Genomic DNA, 14,120 nt, shown 5'->3' on the forward strand with positions numbered 1-14,120 from the left:
TTGGGTGACAGAAAGTAGTAATTTTTAATATATATATAGTATTAATAAGTAACTGTTGTGATCATTTCTAAATTAGCTGGACAGCGCCACCTTGTGGCAGGCTGTCACAAGCACTGATGCTGACAATTAAGTGCCAGTGTTGCACACCGGAAACAACAGGCTCAAATTAAGCACTGGAAGGCATTATTACTGGTGAATTACTAATTTACCCAAGTCAAGTCAATTAAAACTTTATTCAGCCACGTTCTGGCCATAAAAGTACATTTACATAAAAAACATGTGCGTTATAGATTAAAATAAACTGGGTTAAAATAAATTCAGAATAAAAGAAATGTTCTTACCACCTGGGTCATAATTGTTGACCCACCACATTATTTCTTTTACGAATTGGTCCTGATAAGAAACGTGTGACCCAGTAACAAACAAATGGGGAAGAAAGCAATTTGTAGGTAGATCAATGCTGACCTAACTTGTGAAAATTGGCAATCTCTTAAAAGTGGTAGGATGTATTTAACACGCAGCTCGGTAATAAAACCACAAAAGAACATAAAGTGCAATATGTCTTGTTCAGAAAAGTTATCACATGCACATGGTTGCAAGGAACTTAACTTTGAAAAACCTTTAGGTACAGTTAGGATCCAGTGGATACAATTAAATCAAAATCTAGATAAAATAAAGCAAAGATGCAGATTATTGACAAAAGACCAAAACGTTTGAGTTAAAATACCAGGACTTGAAATTATAAAATGCCTACATGTAGGTTTCATAAGTTCATTTGCTTCTCTATCCAGCTGTCTCCTCATTAAGCATGTAGTTTTCACATTTTGCACAGTTTCAGGGTGCAGCTTTCTGGATTGATTAAATAGCTCTGGTTGCCCAAGAGCTGAAAGCTGCCTTGAGATGTAATTTAACCAAGGAATTTCTGCAGCTCTGTACAAACTCTTGCAGTCTTCTTAGATATCTGGTTTAGATTTGGATTTTCTCTGGACCAAATCTTTAGCCACCATATCAGGGGTGCTACAGCAATGTTATCTGTCAGGTAGCCCTGCCTTAGTTCCTTATGTATATTACAAGCTGGAATGTTGGAGGGAGCAGATAGGAGTTTTCGTAAACGTTTATTTTCTACCACTTGAAGTTCATTACAATCCTTGTAACCCCAAACCACACTACCATACACTGTCATAGTAACACATTTCACATTGTATATTTTCAGCAGTGGTTGTATGTGTTTGCTCCCTAGTCTTCTAGTGAAATCCAGTGAAGAACCAGCTGCTCTTGCCAGGGTATTTTTCTTTAGAGCATGCTGTGCTACACAAGTGCCCCTGTCATCAAATAATATACCCAAATATGGATAAGTGGGCACATTGGTTAGCACTCCTCCTTTACAAGGAAGGGATTTATTCCCCCTTTTTGGGTAACCAATTGACATTACGTGTGATTTATTAAAATTGACCGCAAGATCAAGAGCTACCATAAAATCAATAAAAGTATTAACTAAACATTTCAACGCAATTGGAGTCCTGGCAATTAAAACTGCGTCATCCTCATATAAAAGTGCTGGGATTAATTTTGAACCTACTCTAGGAATATCTAGACAAGAGTTAGACAGCACGGCCCCCAAATTATTTATATACAATGTAAATAAAACCGGGGAAAGAATGCTCCCCTGACTTACTCCTCTTTTTACCTTCCAAGCATTAGATAGGGAATCTTCATCTTTATACCTTACAGAGGCAGTTAGATTAAGGTTGGACCAGTCAAAGAAACTTACTAAATTCATGTCCATCCCTGTTTCTATTAACAAATACCATAGCTTGGACGTATTTACCCTATCGAAAGCAGACGTTAAGTCCATAAAAGCCAACGACATACTTCCTTTTTGGCTAGGGTGTATTTACTGGTAATCATGAGTAGATTCATACATTGTTCCACTGTATCCCTGCCTTTGCGAAAAACAAATTGTAGTTCTGACAACACTTCCTTTTCTTCCAACCAGGTTGTTAGATGATCTAAAATTACTTTAACTATTATTTTTGCTGCACAGTCCAACGAAGAAATTGGACGATAACATCCGTTGTCTTCCCTATCACCTTTTTAGGTCTCGACCTCTGCCAATGCGCTTGCGCATTGCAGATGTCGAGACATATAGAGGCGGAACAGGAAAGCTGATCAAGGGGCTTTGCCAGGCGGATTACGCAGAGTGCATGTGCCCGTGCACGCGCTTGCCATTTGCTCCCCGAGCCGCCTCGCATCATCGTATCAGACCCGTCACAGCAATGCCGAGAGCTTCACACTTCAAAGGAATGCTCTCCCTCGCCCCCTCTGTGCAATGCCTCGCTTCCATTTGCTCCCCGTCTCTCCGTGCTTACAAGTAAAAACCAAATGTGTACTACCAACAGTGTCGTCACGGTCGCTGAAAAAAAACATTTCTTACGTCCTTTTCAACTCTTGGATGAAGTTTCCTCTCAAATGAAGATTCCATTAGATTTAGACAAACTTGTCATTATTACTGCAGTCGATAAAACCTATAATACAAAAAACGGCATGCTAGCACCTTCAGAGCTGAAGCTAAAATACAATGTTGTATTCGAGATAGCTTGGCTATGCTTCAAGTGAAGAGTGGCCTTCAAAAATGCATTTTATCGGCAACCAAGTATAAGAGACAAGCTAAACCCAATGCATGACGTGTTGCGACAACCTAACTGGTCACATGTGATTACACTGACTAATTGTATCCACATTACTAAAATGTAGCCATTGGATGGAAGTCACGTGCTGAACTTCTGTAATCGGTGCCGTCAAGTTATCCGTCACCCTGGGGGCCTGATCGCATTCTGCACGGTATGGATACTTTACTTCTAAAGTTACGAAAACAGATAACATATTTCACAATTGGTGTATCTATTTGATGTATACCCGTTTCAGCATTTTGGTGCATTGATTTCAAGTTCAAAGAGAAATGTTTAGGTAGTGTCCCCAGGCTTAGAGTAGTGATTCTGGATGGGGGTGGGTGGACAACATAAGTCAAAAGGTTAAGAACCGCGGGAGTACTGTATTGCTCAGGTTGTGTATCAAGCAGCGCCCACAGTCTGAACTTACTCTTCAGCACATACCAACGAAGCTTGCCAGAGGCACTGCACCCATCTCGTCCCCCAGCCCGAGGCAGTGGGCTCTAACTCGGTGACCCTTACGACCCAAGCCAGGTGTGCACCTGTTGCAAATGACGCAATTCCAACGTTCTCTGTTAGATTGTGCTATGAATGACATCCCTCTCTCTGTCCATTTTCTTACCTCTCTATCCCTCTCAGCCTCCCTACCATAGCGCCATATTTTAACTATGCCTCTAGCTTCCTCCCTCACCCCCTCACCCTCACACACCCCTCACCCACCCTCACACCCTCAGCCTCACACCCTCACAACCCCACACCCTCACAACCCCACACCCTCCCCTCACACCCCCCACCCTCACACCCCCACACCCTCGCACCCCTCACCCTCATACACCCCCTCACCCTCACTCACGCTCACTCCCCCTCCCCCTCATTCCCCCTCACCCTCACATCCCCTCACCCTCACACGCCCTCACACACCCTCACCAGCATAGCATAACAAAACATAGCATAGCATAACAAAACAAAACATAGCATAGCATAACAAAACAAAGCATAGGGTAGCAAAAAAAACATAGCATAACAAAACAAAACATAGCATAGCAAAACAACACAACAAAGCATAGCATAGCATAACAAAACACAACAAAACATAGCATAGCATAACAAAACATAGCATAACAAAACAAAGCATAGCATAACATAAAGCATAGCAAAACAAAACATAGCATAGTTTAACAAAACATAGCATAGCATAACAAAACACAACAAAACAGCAGAACAAAACATAGCATAACATAACATACAACATAGCATAGCACAACAAAACATAGCATAGCATAGCAAAGCATAGCATAGCTAAACACAACAAAACATATCATAACAAAACACAACAAAACATAGCATAACAAAACAAAGCATAGGATAGCAAAACTAAACATAGCATAGCATAACAAAACAAAGCATAGGATAGCAAAACACAACACATAGCATAACAAAAAATAGCATTGCACCCTCCAACTCCACCCTCCAACTTTACCCTCCAACTCTACCCTCCAACTCTACCCTCCAACTCCAACCTCCAACTCCGACCTCCAACTCTACCCTCCAACTCCACCCTCCAACTCCAACTCCACCCTCCAACTCCACCTCCACCTCCAACTCCACCTCCAACTCCAACTCCACCCTCCAACTCCACCCTCCAACTCCACCCTCCACCTCCACCCTCCAACTCCACCCTCCAACTCCACCCTCCCCCCTCCAACTCCACCCTCCAACTCCACCCTCCCCCTCCAACTCCACCCTCCAACTCCAACTCCACCCTCCAACTCCACCTCCACCTCCAACTCCACCTCCAACTCCACCCTCCCCCCTCCAACTCCACCCTCCAACTCCAACTCCACCCTCCAACTCCACCTCCACCTCCAACTCCACCTCCAAATCCACCTCCACCCTCCAACTCCACCCTCCAACTCCACCCTCCAACTCCACCCTCCAACTCCACCCTCCCCCCTCCAACGCCCCCCTCCAACTCCACCCTCCAACTCCACCCTCCAACTCCACCCTCCAACTCCACCCTCCAACTCCAACTCCACCCTCCAAATCCACCCTCCAACTCCACCCTCCAAATCCACCCTCCAACTCCACCCTCCAAATCCACCCTCCAAATCCACCCTCCAACTCCACCCTCCAACTCCAACTCCACCCTCCAACTCCAACTCCACCCTCCAACTCCAACTCCACCCCCCAACTCCACCCTCCAACTTCACCCTCCAACTCCACCCTCCAACTCCACCCTCCAACTCCACCCTCCAACTCCACCCTCCAACTCCACCTCCACCCTCCACCTCCACCCTCCAACTTCACCTCTACCCTCCAACTTCACCTCCACCCTCCAACTCCACCCTCCAACTCCACCCTCCAACTCCACCCTCCAACTCCACCCTCCAACTCCAACTCCACCCTCCAAATCTACCCTCCAACTCCACTCTCCTACTGCACCCTCCAACTCCACCTCCACCCTCCAACTCCCCCTCCACCCTCCAACTCCACCTCCACCCTCCAATTCCACCTCCACCCTCCAACTCCACCCTCCAACTCCACCCTCCAACTCCACTTCCACCCTCCAACTCCACCTCCACCCTCCAACTCCACCTCCACCCTCCAACTCCACCCTCCATCACTCAGGGACACCATCACATCACTTGGGGACACGACAACATCACTCGGGGACACCACCACATCACTTGGGGACACCACCACATCACTCGGGGACACCACCACATCACTCGGGGACAGCACCACATCACTCGGGGACACCACCACATCACTCGGGGACACCACCACATCACTCGGGGACACCACCACATCACTCTGGGACACCACCACATCACTCTGGGATACCACCACATCACACAGCCCAACCACATCCTCACTCAGCACCACAACAGCACTGTCCTTGCTTGCTACCAACAAGCATTGCCATAGCCAATAGGACTCGCATTACCAAAGTGTAAGCTATTGGCTTTGTGAATAACGATGCTATTAATTTATATATTTTCAAAGCCAACACTTATTAAAAAAAATTGTCATTTACAATACCAATAGCTCACACTTTCCTAATGCGAGACCTATTGCATTGCAAATGCTTGTTGAAAAATTGGCAATATCACTGCTGTTGACCATGAATGTGGTTGACATACCCTTATGGCAGCATTGTACACTCCGGTTAAATTTTTTGCCCATGCACCCGGGTCTGACATATAGAGGTCCACGGGTATCCCACCGAGAGCTTTCCTGGCAGACATACCCTCAATCGATTTCTGAACCTCTTTTAAATTTAGAGGTAAATCAAGTGGAAAAGCAATCGGTATCTAGGAAGGATAAATTTGTTCAGTAACAGCCTCAGAATATATTTTTTTAACCCCTTAAGTGCTGCTGACGGCCAATGGTCGTCAGCAGCGCTACCTCCCCAGTGCTGCGCACGACCATTGAACGTCCATTCAGCACTAGTTCTAATGGACAGCGCAGCACTGGGGAGAAATGTTTACACGCAGCTAAGGTGTTAAAGTGGGTAACCCACCGGTCGACTCGAATTACATTGCACACTCTACTTTTGCTGTAATATTGTCTTTGAAAAAGGAGTTGTTTACCACTTTCCAAAATTTTGCACTATCGGCTTTTGCTCTCGCCTGTGTTAGATCGTCCCATGCCTGCTCCCTTCCTTTATTTTAAAGCTGAATCATATGCTTCTCTATGGATTTTAATCAGGTCAGGATTTCTAGGTGCGCTTTTTATAGCAACCATAAGGGCTTTATGGGCTTTGGAGCAGTCGGTGTTAAACCACTTTGCCTCATTAATTCCTGTCTTGATCTTTTTACTGGTTAACTTTATACCAATGAGCTTACTTAATTTATCATAAGCCTCTATTACTTCTACTAATTTACCCTTAAAAATGTCATGCATGAATTCTGTTCACGGAGAGGCTCTACCTAGATTTAAAAAGTAAAGAAGGCTTACCTGGCAGACATGACGAGTTCATACCTGCCAGTCAGAGTACTGGAGACTGTTTGGTTAAGCACTTTTGTGATCTAATTCCATCATTTTGGTCTTGGACTTCTTGTGCCTGTCTCATGCAAACCTACACAGCTATATGGCTCAGTGGCGGCTGGTGACATTTCAAAGTGGTGCGCGTAAAAGTTGCGGGTGAGTTTTAAGTACTGAACAAGGTAAGTGAGGGAGCCCGCCTGATAAAATGGAAGGTTGGGGGGTCTCTTTTAGAGAAACATTCGATCAAAGAGGGCCAAATGTATTTTAAAGCAAATTTCTATACAGAAAGATTTATAAAACTATTCTTAAAGTATGGTCTTGAAATATGACAATCCATTAAGGAATGTCCTATATCTCACTAGATCCTGCCTCAAGTGTCTTGACAGCTGAGAAACAATTTTTGTATGTTTGCAACCCCTAAAGTGGGATTTGTAGTCACAAAGAAGAGCAATGTACACGCTGGAGAGGAATAAAAGCGACTTCAGCATGGAATATTGCACAAATATTATGGTCCAAATGTGCTAGCAGAGCAGGAGCCTTTGACAATGAACAACAGCAGTGAAGCCAACACAAGCGTGGGGTCAAGTCAGCTCTAGAGCCAGTGTGAAAGGATTGCTCTGCTGGCCATGTGCAGGTCACTGAAGTCATACTGGCTTGAATGCAGATAATGTCACACATGATGACATAGGCAGACAATAGTTGTTCATAGGTCACTCTCTGGCTTACAAAACATGTGTCATCAATAAAAATACTAGAAATCCTGATTGCACCGTGAAAACAATGACTTTTAAACACAAAGCCCAGAACTGGAGGCTAATGACCTCACCACAAAAATGATGTTCTGCAACCAACACATGAATGTCGGCGTTTAAAAAAATCTAAATTTGAAAACGATCCCAGATGTGAATCAAACCAGGGTCATCCCATGTAGAAAAGGAAAAAAATGGTATTTTAAATTTTCTGACAATGTTCGACCTTGGCAGAGCCTTTTATATGTGAAGGCACATATGATTTGGGCTCATCGCTCCGTATATTCCTGCTGATGCAATTAGTGTAAACAGCTAACCTACATCAGGAGGAAAGTGCATACAGCTCAAACCAAAACTTGATATATAACGCTTATCGCTGCATTTAGCCAAGATGAAGCACTGAAAACATCAATCGGTTAACTTACATGATGCAGTCCGCATGTTTCGGTGATCTCAGGAAAATGTTAAAAAATACAGCACTCGTAAATTATTATTATTTTTTTTAAATTAAAAGTTAATATTGATAATCCACCATCCACACATTCGAGAATCAGGGCCCTTAACAGTACAGGAAAGAGAATTACCAAAATGTGTGATCCTGGGCAAATCAAATAATATCTATGCCTGCAGCTCTTTATCAGCCAAAACACCGCAGGCGCACAGGAGGCTGACAATCAGAGCTAGGAACTAGGCATCTTTGACACAGCAAAATACTGTTTCAAAACGTTTGCTGTACATCAGATCTTGTCTCAGGCAGTGTGTGCCGGGACAGACTCGGGGCACAGAAGACATGAGACACATTTCTGGATCTGATCATTCATCACCGGAAGAAGCCATAGGATCAGACTTTCACCCTTCCTCTCCGACCCCACGAAAATCACCTGTGAAGTCCCACAGGGTTCATCAGTGAGCCCACCCTCTTCAACATCTACATCGCCCCCCTCGCAGCCATCGTCTGATAACACAGCCTCAACATCGTATCTTACGCCAATGACACCCAGCTCATCCTCTCCCTCACCAAAACCCCACCACTGCCAAACTCAACTTCCTGAAAGGAATGCAAGATGTCGCAGTCTGGATGACGAACAGCTGCTTGAAGCACAAGGCCAAGAAGACAGAAGTCCTCGTCCTCCGTACCATACCTTCTGCATGGGACAGCACCTGGTGGCCAACCGCCCTCGGGAGCCCAACTACCCCCTCAGACCACGCAAGAACCTTGGCATCATAATTGACTCATCACTCACCAGGAACCGACAGGTCAACGGCGTCATTTCCAGCTGCTTCAACACCCTCCGCATCCTCCGCAAGACCTTCAAGTGGATCCCCCCTGATTCAAGGAAAACAGTCACCCATGCACTCATCACCAGCAGACTGGACTATGGAAATGCCCTCTTCACTGGCATCAACAAATCCCTACTCCGCAAACTCCAGACAATACAGAAAACCACCGCTAGACCTGCCCTCGGCATCCCCCGACACAAACACATCAGCCAACAACTACCAAGTCTCCACTGGCTCCCTGTGGAGAAAAGAGTCATTTACAAAATCCTCACTCACGCATGCAAATGCCTACACAACAATGGATCCAAATACCTCATTGACAGAATCAACTTCCACATACCCAAAATAAACCTCTGATCTTCCAACCTCGCACTGGCCGAAACCCCGTGCAGCCACAGAGCCAGAGCAGGCGGAAGATCCTTCCCTCACATTGCAGCCAAGACCTGGAACGAGCTACCGGCAGACATCAGACATGCCCCCTTCCTGAACACCTTCATAAAGACCCTCAAGACCTGGCTTTTCGTCTAAACAGATCTGCAGACCCCCCCTCAGCGCCTTGAGACCCTCACGGGTGAGTAGCACGCTTAGAATTCCCTGATTGATTGATTTCAGCAGAGTGGCCTGACACTACAGTGTCCACCATATGTCAACATAACATATTTCTCAATCAAAATCCAGAAGTGGATACTGGTTAAAAGCATCATTTCTGCATAAAAGTAGATGGTGCCATCACGATCTAACTAACAACGAGAAACTGTTTAACTTTCTTTTGTTCAGAGGGACTGGTAGAAGAATGTATATGTTTCGCTGAATATGTGTCATTACATTGCATACTAATACCACGCGTGCCATTACAACGTGGCTATTAATACGCAATGTCAATGACAATGACATGCCATTACATCGCATACTTGTACCACGAGTATGCCTTTACCATGCATGCCATTACAACGTAGAGGCATGCGTTGTAAAGCTATACTTCTGCTGAAAGTTTGCAAAGTAAGTGACAACCCTACTCCTACACCTACACATCACACTACTTCCACCCCTACACTACCCCTAACCCTAAAACACTACGACACTACAACACTACCCACACTACTCCCACCCCTACACTACCCTAAATCCTAAAACGCTACTACACTACAACACGACCCTGGAGGAACAAATGGTATATCCTGAGCTAAAAAGTCAATATCATAGTCCATCAATTAAATCCAATGAATCAAGTTGTCTTCATTTCATCTTCATTTATTTTCCAGTTCATCAATTAATCCAGTCTTCACCAAGAGAACAAACATTAGCCGCTGCCAACACGTGTTTCGTCTTGGTATGGTGACCAAAAGACTTCTTCTGGGCTAGAAATGTTACAATAAATATAATCACAAATCCACTCAAACAAACAATGTAAATGTTGCCACATAGTCCAATATATAGAACAGTCCGTACAAAACAAAATGGCCTAGATTGAGGTCAAAACTATTTTGTATATTCATACCATGACCTCACCACCCAATTAATAAGATCCAACAAGGATCCTTTACATAGACACAATCAAAGATATAGCAGTTTCAAACTTATAGGTCATATATGTATTTCCATAGTACAATAATCTTAGATCTCAGAGAAAAATCTTTTTCTCCAGTCATTGAGTTTAAAAAGGAGGAAAAACTCACATATGATCCCAGGAGATTGATTAGGATAAGAGAAGTGATAAGGTCATAAAGTAGTAACCCCGTAGGAACGTGAAAAGTTGAATTACTAACGTGATATCCATAGTGTAAATAAAGATAGTAACCATAGAACCACAGACTCCTTTTAAACACCAAAAACGTGTACCAAATACATCGAAAGTTGTGTGACCAGATCAGTGTAGTAGAAGATAAATATTCATAAAAGAAGAATTAGGTGAACGGATAAGATAAAAGAAAAAAGGAACGGTAAAGGAGAAAGCACATGATCGCTCACCTATGGCTAGAATCAAAACATACTAGAGAAGCAAAAGGTGTGCCTTCTCAGATCCACGGCATCCACCAATAAGATCTAAGACAGAAAGGGAGCAATACGTCATCCTATAACATGTCTATCCATCGTATGTATACGAGGTCTATAGCATAAACTTTATTTTATTTTTAAATCCCAAAGAAGGGATTTGTGTACATATATAAAAGTGATACCAAAAATGAACAAGTAAAGAAGAGCACTCACTATTCGTTAGTATTTCCACGCTCCAAACGGTATTTCAAAGTTCTCAATTATATAGAAAAAATAGCCGATCTCCAAAATCAAGAAGTTATTATTGTGCCACAAGTTGTTTAAGCGTATTAAAACGACCCGTAATGGCGTTTGGAATCAAGCAGTGTCCTAAAGGTAAAGAAATGTAAGTAATTGTAAATATTCTATCCGTATTAGTAATAACAGAGCCTCTATTATTAGAAAAATGATTATATATTGCTATCATAAAGACATTCGGCCCCCATTAAGAGGCCTCAATATTAAAAGAAACCACTTCACGAGCAAAGCAAAGTGATATATCCAATTATTAAGTTAAAAACGGAAAATAAAGGGGAAATGGTTCTAACGCGTGTCCCCGAGTTTATCGAATTTAGGAGTATACAAATAGTTTGTTAGGAAAAGAACGTTCGATACTGATCTTACCTCCGAGTACAGAGAAAGACCGCTAGCAATCCGGTGCAGTCGGCGTTCAGCAAACACGCCATGTTAGTCAGCTCCTATTAGTTTCATTGGTAATAGAAATGAAAAGGGGACTGGCGAAGTCCTTGTAAGTAGTTCATAATGTGAGTAGCAAAAACTACCACCATCTTGTAGTATGTTTGTACTACTTATACTAACCAAGTCAGTTCATATATTAACTAGTCAAACGTCAAGCAGTACAAACATACCACAAGATGGTGGTAGTTTTTGCTACTCACATTATGAACTACTTACAAGGACTTCGCCAGTCCCCTTTTCATTTCTATTGGTTAGAACACGCATACAAAATAACAGCGTGTTCCATAACGGAATTAGTTCCTATCTTAATCTAAAGGATCTAACCTATTCTAATGAGAACCCATTAAGAGTTACTTTTGCAAAAGAGCAAGTAACATTTCTGATGGTCTGTCATCTTCTTTCTCGATTTCCAGGGTAAACGTCCATGTAGACGTGTAGTTATTTCAATGTGGCTACAGCATATTACAAAATGATACATCTAGGAAGGCTCTTATTTGACCCGTTCTGAGACTACTCTGTTAGCTGTTCAGTGTCCCATTGAGTAACAATGAGCTGCTCTTTGAAATTAAACATTATTGTCTGGCCTGTCCTGGTTAGATCATAGAATTTTAACATACAGTGGGCATTTTCTTCATTAATATACTTGTTCATTATAAGCATGTGGCAGAGGAAACAACCTAAAATATGAGGGAGGTCATACGGTGTAAGGAAGGAAAGCAATATATTCTGCAACAAACAGCATGTTTCACAAAGTTGTCACGTTCTATAGTTGAGTTATAACATTAAATCAGCATTTACAAAAAGGCATTCATTTTATTAAGGGATAGGAAAGAATCAAGAACGTATTGGTGCCTAGCAGTGAAAGATTGATGGAAATGGGAGCTTTCTGCAGAAATAAGCAGCTAATTCACTTTTTACACGTTTAATAAATGCACATTTTGCTAACCACTATCTTGATATGCATTTTCTATGTTAACGTTAAAACACATTTCTACATTGGTATGAGTTAAATTTACATAAATATTTTCAACTTCCATAGATTCAAAAATGATGTTGAACTGAGGGCACATTTGACTGTGGCAAGTGCAAATACTGCACCTGAGCTTGATTCATGCTTTACCTGATTACCAAAAGGGGAAACACTGGAGGCACTTGTGATGGGGAATCAGGGTGTAGCCTCATTAATGAAGATCGTATCCACAGACACTGTCTTGTACAGCCAGTTACACTGCTTAGTATTTTGTGTTGTTGTGTGATTAAACATACTTTTATTTTCCTTAAAAGGAAAGCACTATTCAACATCTATGTGTCGGACCTGGCCAAAACCATCAAAGCATATGGGATGAACCTTACCTCATACGCAGATGACACACAGCTGGTTCTAGCCATCAAAAATGATGGAGAAATAGTGGCAGAAGGTTTTAAAACAGGTATGTTGGCAATCGGACAGTGGATGTCCGCAAACTGTTTAAAACTTAACTCCGAAAAAACGGAGGTGGTAACTTTCGGACATCTATCCCCTAGCTGGTCCCCCGCTTGGTGGCCAACATCTTTCGGGGCCCTGCCGAAACCAACTCCCAAGGTGAGGAACTTGGGTGTTATCTTTGATAATGACCTTAATTTTGTTGCTCATGCCAATCAGACTGCCGCCACAGCTTTTTACAAATTACGTCTGGTGAAAAAAATCCTCCCTTTTCTTCCAAAGAGTGCAGGCAAGACCTTGGTAAGCGCCCTAGTTTTATCTGCATTAGGGTCATCAAGAAAATGCAGACAGTACAGAATGCGGCTGCCAGACTTCTTTCGGGAATTCCTAGATATAAACCCATAGCTGCCACTATTAGGAGTTATCACTGGCTCCCAATTGGGAACCAAATTAAATTCAAGACCCTTTGCATAGTCTACAAATCACTGCATCAACAAGCACCTCAATTTTTGAGAGACCAACTAATTCCATACAACCCTTCACGACCACTTCGCTCGTCCAACCTTAACGACTTAGTGGTGCCCCGTACTAAGTCGGTTACTTGGGGAGATCATCATTTTCTTATTACGGCCCCAAAATTATGGAACACTCTCCCCCAATCTATCAGGATTAGTCCTACTCTTATGTTATTTCGAAAACAACTGAAAACCTGGTTGTTTAACCAGTAAATGTGAAGCCCAGTAATGGTCTGCAATAGTAATAGCGCCGAGACGCCTGCGGGCAATTGTTCGCTCTTTATCAAATATCAGAAATAAATAAATAAATAAATATTGAAGTAATCATGCCGGTTGAGGAATTGATTAGTGCTGAGCTCGGGCACCTCACACTACATCCCTGAGAATCTGTCACTGTTCTCCCCTGCTACCCTGAGAGACAAGCGCAGAAGGAAGTCTACTTGGCCCAGTTGCAGAGCCATAGCAGCGCAATCCCCAGGACACCAATGGCAAATTAGCCAAAACCCAACAATTAGGGCCCACCAGTCCCTGTCTGACCTGTGACACCTGAATGAGGTTTGACAATTTGAGGACTAAATACCTGGGACCTCATTTATGAAAAGTGACGCATCGCTGAGTGAAAACAGCGATGCATCACTTTTCATTGCGCCCTCCTTGCAACACCAATGATGCGCCATATTTACAGTATGACGCATCATTGCGCAAGGAGTTACAGATACGTCAGTATTTCTGACGTATCTTTATGGCGCAAAAGTGATGC

Source organism: Lissotriton vulgaris, chromosome 1_2 (genome assembly GCF_964263255.1).
Source record: "Lissotriton vulgaris chromosome 1_2, aLisVul1.2, whole genome shotgun sequence".
Lineage (NCBI taxonomy): Eukaryota > Metazoa > Chordata > Amphibia > Caudata > Salamandridae > Lissotriton > Lissotriton vulgaris.